Genomic DNA, 13,540 nt, shown 5'->3' on the forward strand with positions numbered 1-13,540 from the left:
AGTCACAAATATTAGATACAGTACATCTCAGTCTCTCTCCGTGTGCACTGGGACATAAACTCCACTATACTGTAAATATGAAAAAAAGCATTTTGCAGGGACAACACTTTCTAATTTGCTTTATGTCCAACTCTGCATGAGCCCATAAATGAGCAAAATGAAGTTTCAGTACACTACTATTGGTGCATTCTAACAGTAAACAAACAGGCAATTTCCATTTAATATTTGCTTATGTCTGGGAAATACACATTCAAGTTTTATTCCAAGATGAATATAGCAAAACAGTGAAGAGTATTTAAATGCAATGTTTACTTCTTCTTCTTTTTTTCTAAAGCAATGCTTTTATTGATTCCTAAGGGTTTCTGACACTTTTTCTTTAATCTAATATATTACTAAATCATTGCATTATGCTACATTAAATTTCAAAGCTACATATGCTCCCTGGCCAGTTATTTGATTTGACATTTCAAGATGAGACCTCTGAATCTTTGAAGTCTCCCTTGACATAATATCTTGTCGATATGCTGGTCCATTAAATTGTATTAAAGTGTACAATTCTTTCATCCACTTACATTTTTAGCAGCCAGGAGTATTGAGTTGCACAGATTGTAAAGAAACAGCACAAACAAAGTAACCCAGTTGATATATATATATATATATATACTGTATATATATATATATATATATTTATTTATATTTATTTATTTATATTTATATATATATATATATTATATATACATATATATAATATGCAGATATCCGGCACTAGTTCCCCCTTATGCATGCAATGGCTCCCAGTATATGCAAACAAATTGGCGACACTCAGAGACTTAGCTAAAGATTTAAAACGTGCTTTTTAATTCAATGTTTCGGGCTTCAGCCCATCATCAGGAATAACAAACAGTGTAAAATACAATAACTGTGCTTTATACCTACACCAACAATCACGTAATTACCTGATCGGCTGCATCTGGGCATCCACTCCTGTGCGCCAGCATCCACGAGTCCCAGCTGCAAAGACACAGCCTCGTCCCCGCAGTGTCGTCATCAGGAAGCGTCCGCCCTCTGCCGCCAATCAGAGTACATAGCGTCACATTACCCCAGCAACCTAGGGACAAAAACAATAAACATAGCGGACATTGAGAAACATGAGATTAAAAACAATACTAAAAAGGAACCTTACGGGTTATATTGGCTATCTTATTGATTAGCTTGATGAAACATATTAAGGCTATTTAATTAATGCTGACTTCTTAAGGAGTGCTTCTATATTAAATCCAAATCTAGCTTCTGATGCTGGCTATATTGTGTTTGGCTACAGCACAGTGGCGTGTCACTGGTTGTTCATTGGTCCCTGATTCTAATGCAGCTCTGATGGCCGACCAATGTCCGGCCATTCTTTCCCTAAACTGTCTTTCTGTCTTGCCCACGTATTTCAAACCACATGGGCAAGACAGAATGTAAATTACATATTTTGTGGTACACGTAAGAGCATGTCTTATGTTGTATTTTTTCCCTGATTATGGGTGTGTAAAGCTATCTCCCTGTATTAGGGATCTGCACGTACTGCACCCCAAACACCGGTAGCAGCCTACTTTATGACTGAGGAAATGTGACACTGCTGCTTGTTTTTATAAGAAGATCTCCTAGGTTGCGACCTCGGGTATAGCAGGGGAGTCATCTGGTGCCTGTGAGGCCTGGTAGATTTTTGTCCGTATTGATGATATGCCAAAATTTCTTGGCAGTTTGCTTGGTAAATTTACTCTTTGTATTAAATCTATTGACCCAGGGTAGAACCTGTGTATTACTGAATATATCTCTGCTAGTGTATAACGTATCTTGTCTAGAAATACTGAGGACTTTGTCTCTTGTTTTCTCTAATAGTTTTCATGGGTACCCCATTTCTTGGAAATTATTAACCATTTCTTCCATGGCCAGCACTGTTTGTGTGGGATCACTGGTAATCCTCCTTACCCACAGCATCTGAGAGTATGGTAACCCTTCACGTAAGGACTGTGGGTGAAAACTGTCATGCATCAGAATTGTGTTTCTATCCATCTCCTTTACGAAGATAGTGGTATTTATACCTATTGGAGTCAATATTATGTTGACATCCAAAAAATGTACTGTTTTGGGAGAAATCGTATAAGTAAATTGTACCTCATGTCCTGTTGCATTATGGCTGTCTAGTAAATTAGTAAAATTGTGCCTCAGTGCCCTTCTAAAAAAATTAATAGATCATCTATGTATAGATACCTATGATCTTGGAACAATTGCTTTTCAACCATAATCATATAGGCGTTGGCGTACAATGGGGCCACATTGGACCCCTTCACACACCTCGCCGCCTCCAAATAAAACTTGGCATCATACATGAAGTAGTTTTTGGTTAACACCAAACGTAACAATTCCATGAAAAATTCTACTGGAGGACCTTTATAACTCGTGTTATCAGTTAATAGCATCTCAACAGCTTGTGAACCCATACTGTGTGGAATACAGGTGTACAGGCTGTTGACATCCGCCCTACATAGCAGGGTACCAGTAGGCAATGAGCCCAAACTATCTAACTTAATCAATAACGCTGTAGTATCTTTGAGATATGACTCTGCCTGTTGTACACATGGCTTGAGTACTGTATCTAAATAAACAGCTATAGGCTGATATAGAGAACCCCTGGCAGAGATGATAGGTCTGCCAGGGGGATTCTCAAGGCTCTTGTGTATATTAGGGACTGTATAGAAGGCTGACATCACTGGGAACTCAACCATCAGAGCCTGTTTCAATTTAAATGTAATGTACCCTTTTGAAACTGCCGTGTATAACACTTTATTCAATTCCTGTTTATACTCAAACGTGGGATCCTTGGATAATAAAGCGTATGTACAAGTGTCTGACAGCTGTCTAAGGCATTCTAGATCATAGTCCTCGAGGGCTTGGACTACCACAGCACCGCCCTTATCAGCTGTTCTAATAACAATGTCCGTGCATATAATTAATGCCGTAACTGTTCGCCATCCATCCTCTGTCACATTTCCTCAGTCATAAGGTAGGCTGCTACCGGTGTTTGGGGTGCACTCATGCAGATACCTAATACTGAGAGACAGCTTTACACACCCATGCTCAGGGAAAAAGTACAACATAAGACATGCTCTTATGTGTACCACAAAATACAGTGTGCCATTTACATTCTGTCTTGCCCATGTGGTTTGAGCTACGTGAGCAAGACAGAAAGACAGTTTAGAAAAAGACTGGTCGGCCATCAGAGCTGCATTAGAATCAGGAACCAGTGAACAGCCAGTGAAACACCACTGTGCTGTAGCCAAACACAATATAGCCAGCATCAGAACTAAATTAATCGATCATGTACCAGCTAGCATAAGAGGCGGTAATAGGAAGAAAAAGCTGCTACAGCTAGAAAGTAAATGGATCTATTTATTAGAGACCCTGACCCCTAAGGGTCTAAATGATTCTTTGGGTCTACAATGCTATCTATAGTTTCATAATAACTAATAGGTGTTTACTTAAACATTACATAGCTAGATTTGGATTTAATAATGTAGCACTCCTTAAGAAGTCAGTATTAATTAAATAGCCTTATTATATGTTTCATCAAGCTAATCAATAAGATAGCCAATATAACCTGTAAGGTTCCTTTTTAGTATTGTTTTTAATCTGATATTTCTCAATATCCGCTATGTTTATTGTTTTTGTCCCCAGGTTGCTGGGGTAACGTGACACTATGTACCCTGATTGGCGGTGGAGGGCGAACACTCCCTTATGATGACACTGCGGGGACGAGGTTGTGTTTTCACGGCTGGGACTCGTGGATGCTGACGCCCGGGAGTAGACGCACATATGCAGCCAATCTGGTAATTATGTGATTGTTGGTGTAGGTATAAAGCACAGTTATTGTATTTCACACTGTTTGTTATTCCTGACAATGGGCTGAAGCCTGAAACGTTGAATTAAAAAGCACGTTTTGCATCTTTAGCTAAGTCTCTGAGTGCCGCCAATTTGTTTGCATACACACACACACACACACATATATATATATATATATACACGTTACAATGTAGCTTGGCACTCCGGACTCACAAAAGTTCAAAGTAGGGGTGCCATCCTATTATAATTCTTATTTACCAATGTCCATATTTGAAAGAACGAGGCGGCACTCCCAAATGTATCCAAAAAAACGTGTTGTATTCAATCAAACAGCATCATATGTCAACGTTTCAAAGCCCGCAGGCTTTTTCATCCGGACGTGAACAGTGCATAAAGCGAAGCATAAAAACATACTTTACCCCATCGCACCTTTATATGCTGTGTGCAGCTCCGTGACTAGACGCCCGCCGCTCCCATCCGGTCGCTTCCGCCCGGCCGCCAGTGCTACAGGATATCCGTTCTGACGTATCTCGAGTCAGTCGGTCACCATGGACACCCGCAGACCGGCCGCGTCACTTCCAGTTACCATGGAAACGGCGATGCTCCCAATCTCCGAAGCCGCACACAGTCCCCACGTGTAGAAAACTGTTGTAACATATAAAAAAAGAATATATACATAAAACAGTATATAATATACACAGTGTATAATGTGATATACCTAAAAACCTTTAAAAGCAGAATTGAAACAGCAGACATCTAATTTTCATATACATGTTGTGCAAAACAGCAACAGAACACAGTACATTTCTCTTTCATATCACCTTATGGTTATTAGTTATGTATATTAATTCTCCTTCTTACATATTTATACCCTTTCTCAATTACTAAAGAAACTCCATTTAACAAACCAATCAGGACCGGGACAGACTATTACTTATACCCATATCTTAATCAACAGTGGAATTGCCCTTATGTGCATACTCGGCAGAGCACATAGCCTCTTACAAAATATATATTCCAAGCTATTTTCTCATTTAGCCCCTTAGGGGAGATACTGTCTAGAATATGGATCCATTTTGATTCAACCTGGTTAAGGCGTTTCTTACGGTCACCACCTCTAATTGCTACAGGAACATGATCTATTATTTTATATCTCAAAGAAGTTAAAGGATGGTGTGCTTCTTTGAAATGGCGTGCTACAGGTTGGTCACATTCTTTATTCTCTAAGGCTGCTTTAATTGCTGATCTGTGTAGGGCCATGCGTTCCCTAAAGGTACGTGTTGTTTGCCCTACATAATATAGCCCACATGGGCACATTATAATATAAACTACGAACTGTGTAGTACAGCTCAAGACAAAATTTATTCTGAACTTGCGACATGTGTGTGGGTGTTTAAAATATGTACCGGGTTCCATAAAATTGAATGTCGTACATGACACGCATTTATAACAACCCGGTTTTTTCTTCTGAACCAAAAAAGAAGTATTTGGTGGTGAATATGAGATGTTGGTTTTCACCAACAAGTCACGTAAGTTTCTGCCTCTCTTGTAACAAGGCATAATCTTCTTATCCTTGAACCCTGGTAGTTCACTATCTCCTGTAACAATCGGCCACAGAGCCTTAGTGGCCCGTGGTAAAACTTGGCTTGCCAGGGTATATTCAGAGATCAAAGGAATACTATTCTGCCTATTGTTTTGTTTTGACTCTAAAAGAGTGTGTCTAGGCGTATGTAATACTCGTTGTTTCGATTCTTCAAGCAAAGCCGGTGGATAACCCCGTCTGGAGAATTTTTCTGCCACCAGATCTAAGGCTGGCTCTATATTTTGAATATCACTGGTAATTCTCGCGGCTCTAAGCATCTGTGATCTTGGTAATGCTTTCTTTAAAGGGGGCGGGTGACAGCTGCTATGGTGCAGTAAAGTATTCCTATCTGTACTCTTATGAAAAATCTCAGTTGATATTGAATTTCCTTTGAGTTTAACCAAACATCCAGATAATTAATTTCTGTGTAACTATATTGGAAAGTGAACTTCACTGGGTGATCCAGGGAGTTGATCTGTGTTATTAACTGTACAAGTTCTGACTCTGACCCTGTCCATATTAGGAACAGGTCATCTATATATCTAGTGTACATCATAATTTTTTTAGCCACTTCCTGATCCGTGAAGAAAAATAATTTTTCTTGTTCAAACATAAATACATTGGCGTACGATGGGGATACATTCGTCCCCATCGCACAGCCCGTGCGCTGTAAATAATATTTTCCATTATGTAGGAAAAAATAATTTTGTCAAAATAAATTCCAAAAGTTCCAAAAACAAAGATATATCAAAACTGCTGAACTGGTTAAGATGCAAAAATATTTCCATACACACCAGACCCATTGCATGCGGAATTATTGTATATAAATTCTTAACATCTAAGGTGCACATGATAGCTCCATCCGGGATATTTTTCAATTCCTGTAGTTTTATCAAAAACTGAGTGGTGTCTTTTAAGAACATTTTTGTTTAACTACAAAGGGTTGAATCAAATTATCAAGGAATTGAGATATAGGTTGTAATAAAGACCCTCTCGCTGATATGATCGGTCTACCCGGAGGGTTCTGGGCATCTTTGTGCACCTTAGGAATGGTGTATAAAATAGGGGTTATAGGGTGAGTCTGTGTTAATGCATCAAATAATTTCTTATTCATTAAACCATTCTTTACAGCATTGGATAATATCAAATCTAATTCACATTTAAATTGGTCACTCGGGTTACACAGCAATTTTACATAAGTTTCCAGATCTGCTAACTGTCGATCAATATCCTCTATGTATTTCTTAGTGTCCATAACAACAATCCCCCCGCCCTTATCCGCAGGGCGGATGACTATATCTGAATTTGCTCTTAAATCCTGCAGGGCTCGCTTCTGTTGTTTATCCAGGTTATGGAAATGTTGTTTAGGCGCCTTGTCGAACTTTGTCACAAACATGAAAACATCTGGGTAGCAGAGAGAGTGTATCTACATAGTGGGAATATTATGCCATTGTGGTTGTTGGTCACTAGAGGGCATGATTCCATTATTAAATAAAGAGAGTTTTGAAGTCCTACTCATTACATACAGTTCTTTGGGTAACCAAGGGCTGTCATATGTTCAATCCTTGTGGTTAGGAGTCATTGCAGTAATAATGTGATTTCATCTAATCACATAAAATATATGAGATGTGATAAATGTTTATTATATTGTTTATTATGACATGTATTATTAGAAGTTGGTCTGACTAAGTTTTGTTTTTTGATTACACTTATTATATTACACAGTTATGAGGGCCTATACGGGCTCACTCCTAAGTTTGTTTTGTTTCACTGTGAGGACGCTCATACTCTGTTCTCCGTCCGTACACAGCCTGTTGCCATGGTTCCCGGCGCCGGACGAGTGACGCTGCTTCCGGCGCGACGGGTCCAGCCGCGACCGGAAGTGCCCGCTGCGAGAAGGCAGCCGTGGAGACCGGGAGCACGCTGAGGATGACAGGGAGGGGTAAGTCCGGTACATGTACTTAAGTTTGTTCACTGTTTAGTCACGCTTTGTCTGAGGAAGGGGAAGCATCCCCGAAACGTTACAATAAAGCACGCCCCACGGTGCTTTTATGCACTTTTACCTGGCTATGTAAAAGTCTCTGAGTGCCGCCTATTACGATTGATTTCTATATATATATATATATATATACACACACACACACACATACATACATATACAGAGAACCCATCACTCTCCTAATTAAACGTATTCACTTCAAAACTTTAATACATAACTAGATAAATAATGGGGTTTTAGTTAATGCATTGTACAATGCATTTCAGCTTGCAGCCCACATCAAGGGACCCCATTTCACTGCAAGTCTTACTCTATCACATAGATTTTTGGAAACCTGGCAGCTGCTATCCACTGTGAGGAAAAAGTGCTTACCTGGTTTAAAGCTCATCTGCCAAAAAACTTTTGGATTTTAAAGGTAAGACAATCACTATCACTACACTCATGTGCTTACCTGGTTTAAAGCTCATTTGCCAGCTAATTACTGGCTTTTAACAGGAAAATGTGACAGGAAAGTTTTACATGTTCCTGTGATGTAGTGGGGCTGGGTCAGTCTGCATCTGTAGTCGGACTACAGGATGTAATGCCTCCGCATCCTCTGGGTTTGCATAAGGGCTCTTCAACAGCACACAGTGGTGGTGGGGTATCACTCTATGGGGTTAATCCATCCACTACTATTTTTTCTGCTTTGGCTCTTGAAGCAGTACTTCTAGTTTTTTCTATTTCTATTTTGCAATCCACACTTGACCAACCCCATTATAGGTTAAAATCATGAAGTAGCTGGGGCTGGAGCACATAATTTAATTGCCACCTTTCTTCTCCACTTGCAAATACCTGTATGGTGATCTCCCCAGTTGATGTCATTCTTAAGAAGCACCTGGGAAATTTATTTTCCAGCAGGGTCTTCAGTAAAGTATTGAAGTGTGTATAGTGGATTATCAGGCATTTCAAAATGCTTTGGATTTTATGAAAGCCAGAGGGGTGGGAGCCCTGGGAAGTTAGATTGATGCTGAGTTAGCAGTCTGTCTACACCCCGTGCATCATGATTCATTGAGAGTTATAGAATTTTGTCTGGAGGTCAGTTTCTAAAGGGATCAGTACGAGATCTCGGCGGTCAGTGGACCGACGCCGGGAGCCCGACAGCCAGGATCCTGGCGGCAAGCACAGTGTGTCCCCTTGTGGGCTCGCTGCGCTCACCAAGCTTTGGGCCCAGTGGTGACCTTCAGTCACCACAGGTTTCTATTCCCCTCTGACCGCCGGTATAGCGTCGGTATCCTGACCGCCAGGATCCCGACAGGCAGTCAGTTGATTACCTCCAATTTCAGAATAGACCATCACTGACATGGTTTGTTCCACCTCTAGTGTGTTCTTTGAGAATTTCAACACCTTCATATATTGGTGTGTGCGGCCTTTGTGTACAAAGACCTTGGGACTGCTCATTATCTCAATTATTTATTTTGGTCAATAGCTGGGTCCCATTGTAGCACCAATCTTTCATGTTTGATTCAAACTTTGTATGCTCACGTTTGGGTCCCCACTGCACATGACAAGACTGAGGGTACCTAGGCATTGAGGTAGATACAGTATGTTGGTTTGTTGCTGTCAGCTCTCATCAGACATGGAAGAAAAGCTCAAGTTTTCTTCTAATTTTAGTCCCTGATTTCTTCAGGTAAGGTTACATTTTTGTTTTAAGGTGACAGTTAATCAAAACACCAGACATTAATGTGTATATCTACAATGTTCCTAAAAATTCATGACCTTCATCAACTTAAGTCAAAACTATTAGTCTGCCTTTGGTCAGTTCTAATTATAGTTGAACAATTTGGACAAAAACGTATGCTATTGATGTACGGTTTATTATTTTTAATAAAATGCTAACTAATTAAACATTGATATGTAGATTATTTAGGTAGACTACCAAAACAATATCATTCTTGTAAATAAAGGGAGAATATCCTATATTTATTACAAGTTTTGTTTAATAGTTTTCTATAAATGTTCAGTTATGCAAGACTGTTATGGGTTATATGGTTTTACAATAATACGCAATCTTTTATATTGCATTTCAAGCTGTTATTCAGACTGAAAGCTATTCAAAATGTCCACAGTGTCATTTGTGGTTTACATGAATTTATATATTTGCTGTTTATGGTACATTTTATTCCTTGATAAAATTATTTCCATTCATGTTACTTCCTTATTCTCTGTTCTCATTCTTTAAAATATACATTATAAAGATAAACTCAGATGAGTGTTGCACACAGCAAAACATATATCAGCAGCTACTTTAGATCTGCAATTGGAATCTCTCAATAGTAAATTAACACCAGCAGAGCCAGCAGTAATAAATCAAATAAACATATCCTGAACAGCCATCAAACTACTGCACTTTCAGTTTAGAAAGCCTTCATAGGTTTTGCAGCCCTGGAGATCACAGATTTACAAGTTAATGCAGACTATCTTTTAGTGCTTATAATTTCAGCAAGATGACATAAAAATGATTTAAATTAAATTACAATTTTTATGACACAATGTTTGTGAGTTATTACACATTTTATTTGGCATAATGACAAATAGCAAAATGCGCAGTGGCAAATACATAAAAAAAAAAAGGTACAATGAATGACCACTCACTTATTGCAAAACACTGGTGTGTAACTACAACTGTGACTGCCTATGCAACTGTTATGTGACCTGTCGGTGAGAGAGTGCATGGGTGGGAGGGGGATGGTATATTTTAGTCCCACAGTAATTCATAAGCTAAAAGTTAAGAATGGGGAGCTGAAAAATACAGTACAAACCATACCTTGATAAAATACTTCTAGGTTTAGCTTAATTTATGTCCTAATATAATCATGGCAGTGAAGTGACTCATAGATTTATTGCAGTACATGCTGCTTTTTGTGTGGTTTTTTTTGTATAAAACAAAACCAAAAATTGCATCATACCCATTCCTAAAACAGTTACCACCCCTATAAGTGTGCCACCCTACTCAATTTTGTATTGTTTATCATTTCCCCTTATATGTGGGGGACATTTTGTAAACGGATCTCATTATTTTATTGGATATTTTTATGGATTAAATTATATACTATCTGACTATCTGTCTGTCTATCTGCAAATAACTAGATTAATATGTAAATATAAAGGTGTAGCAAATGTAGCAATGTACCAAAAATATTCTATATTAAATGAGACTTCCAATCATGGATTACCTTCCCTGACAACCTAATCCCATTACCTACATCAGTGTTAAATCTACCATGTCTGTTAAAGTGGAGCAATATGCTGTAGAAAGGAGATATTTTCTTTTTCCTTCATAGTTCACAAAATCTTTTTCATGACTGGTAGGAGAATGCTGTGTGTGGAGTTATTAGCAGATATAAGAAATAAATCCTGTAAAAGCATGTAGACACCTAACCTGCCTCTCACTTAAGATATCAATCAAATAACTTGTGCATGTTGCTTTTTATTACTTTTCCACTGGATTTCCTTGTTCAGCTACAAATTTATTTTTAGGATATGCATTGTCGCAGAATTGTCAACCAGTGGTGCATAGATCAGAGATTTTAAAGAAGGACTTTAACATGCAATAGGGAATGTTCACCTAGAGATCATTTAGGAAGCACAATCATCTATTGTACAGTTCAAAAAAGCTTTGGATCCACATCTCAATTTGCAGAAGTGTGCCTAGAATTCACTTTACGCACATAAGTTTACAGATAAAGCAGCTGATATTTGCAGAGGAACAGATATTTCCATAGCCAGAGCAGATAATTTGGATTTACAGCAGTGAAGATGTTCCTAGTACTAGAAATAAAGTGCCTAATTCAGAACACGTCGCTGATATGCAAAAATCTCTATGAAGCAATTTTTGCACATCTGCGCATGCGATTATGCCGGTATGTGCATGAGCAAGGTCCTAAACTGTGTTGACACCGCATTTTGTGGGCGTTGATGCTACTGTTGCTGGGGCGGGTCGCAGCAGCTGTGTGATGTCACATGCAGCTCTGTGACCAAAAACATGGAAGGCAGCCATCTGCTTTCGCAGCTAGGCTGCCTACATAGGCAGAGGGCTTCTTGGACCACCATCCACAGCCCACAGATGGTGGGGACAGCCCCGGGCTTTATCCCTGGCCCTTGGGTGCATGGAGGGGGAACCCCTTTATTGGGGGGGTCCCCACCCTCAAGGGAACCCCAGCCAGGGTGGTCCCCACCCCTAAGGGAACCTCAGCCAGGGCTGACTAGTTGGGGGGGGGGAAATGCCACAGCCTCATGTACCTGTATAATACCCATTTTCCACCTAGAAGCACGGGCCGCAGCCGGGAGCCTGAAATGGAAGCTACCCGGCTATGGCCCATGCTCATCCCCCTTTCCCACTACACTCACCATCCCAGCATATTGTCGGGTTGGTGACTCTGATGACGACGCGGCAGGGGCGTTGCTGGGAGATCACATGATCTCCCAGCGCCGCCCTTCCATACACTGTGAACGGGAGCCATGTTGCATCGACACGGCTTCCATTTACACTGCACAGCTTACCGGGTTGAACTCATGTTCAACCAGGTAAGCTACCCAGGTAGGATTCCCGGATCACTTGATCTGGGTTTTTGCAGAGGTACCCTTTTCCACTAGCAAAAAACACAGGTAAATGCGCACCCCCGTGCATTTACCCGTGTTTTTTAAGCTAGTGGAAAGGGGTATAAATATGTTCTCCTGCTGTGGCATTATCTCCTTGACTGGTGGAGCCCGGTGATGATTTAAAAAATACGGGGGATCCCTACATCCTTTTCCTCCAGTATTTTTGGAATCAGGACCGGTCTAAGGGCCCGGTGATGGTTGTTAAAATGTAGGGGAACCCTACACAATTTTTTACCTTTTTTTTTACAACCAGGACTAGCTCAAAGATCCTGGGGCTGGTTATGCTTTTGGGAGGATACCTGCACGTCTTTTTTTTATTATTATTTTTAACCATTTAAACACTTTTACAGACAGAAGCATGCATGGATCTCACAGATTTGTGCATGCTTCTGTCAAAACTTGTACCTTTTAATGCAACTCACATTACAAGGTGTGAGTTTAACCACAAGGTTTCTGGTCTATATTCACCAGACCTCACATGTAGGTAGAGTTTTTTTACTAAAAACTCACACTTCATTACATTTGCAAGTTTTGGTACCAACTTGCACCTTCTCAAATTGCGAGAAGGTGCAAAGCGGAATCTGCATAAAAACTCACACCTCATTACATTTGCCTGATATCTCTTCTTGGTTGATGTTTTAAAATTTCTGAAAAACACTAGGTGGGACCTCTATGCATTTCTAGGTAGAGGTGTGCGTGAGCACCAATATTTTGGTTTTGGTATTGGCTTCTAACCTATTTTCATGCTTTAGATCTGGTTTAGTCTTTGTCAAAAATTCCTTGTATTTTGGTTTTGGATTTCAGTAAACATCAAAACCAGGTAAAATATATTTTTGTTTCTACATTACGAGTAAAATCATTACTGTTCATTTGTAGTCATTTACAGTTAACTTTATAATGATCATGTCAAAATTTTCATTTTTCATCAATATTGTCCAAAGGGATCTGGCTGCCTAAACTCAGTGAAACAGCTGCAACAAAAACACACAGCAGTTTAATAACAGGTACAGTATGACATCTATAGAGTGCAATAGAAATAAATAGAAGCCAGGTCCTTTTTAGGGGTGTGCACCGGGCCATTTTTTTTTCAGGTTGTGTGTTTTGGTTTTAGATCTGGATCTCCTTCATGTTTTGGATCTGGATTGGTTTTGCCAAAACCACCCTTGCGTGTTTTGGTTTTGGATCTAGATTTTTTCCAAAAAATCATCAAAACAGATACAATAACTGAATTTGGTGGTGTTTTTGTTCCTACAGTCTCAATAACATTAATTTTCACTTATTTCCAAACTATTCTGAACATCTCACAGCTCACAATATTGTTTTAATCCAATTTAGGCCAAAAGGTTGCACCGAGGTAGCTGGAAGAAGCAGCAGCAGACCTTGGATGTATATAGTGGGAGGACAAAATATATTTTTTTAAAGAATGTATTTAAAAA

The sequence above is a fragment of the Pseudophryne corroboree genome, chromosome 4 (genome assembly GCF_028390025.1).
Source record: "Pseudophryne corroboree isolate aPseCor3 chromosome 4, aPseCor3.hap2, whole genome shotgun sequence".
In the NCBI taxonomy this organism is placed as follows: domain Eukaryota; kingdom Metazoa; phylum Chordata; class Amphibia; order Anura; family Myobatrachidae; genus Pseudophryne; species Pseudophryne corroboree.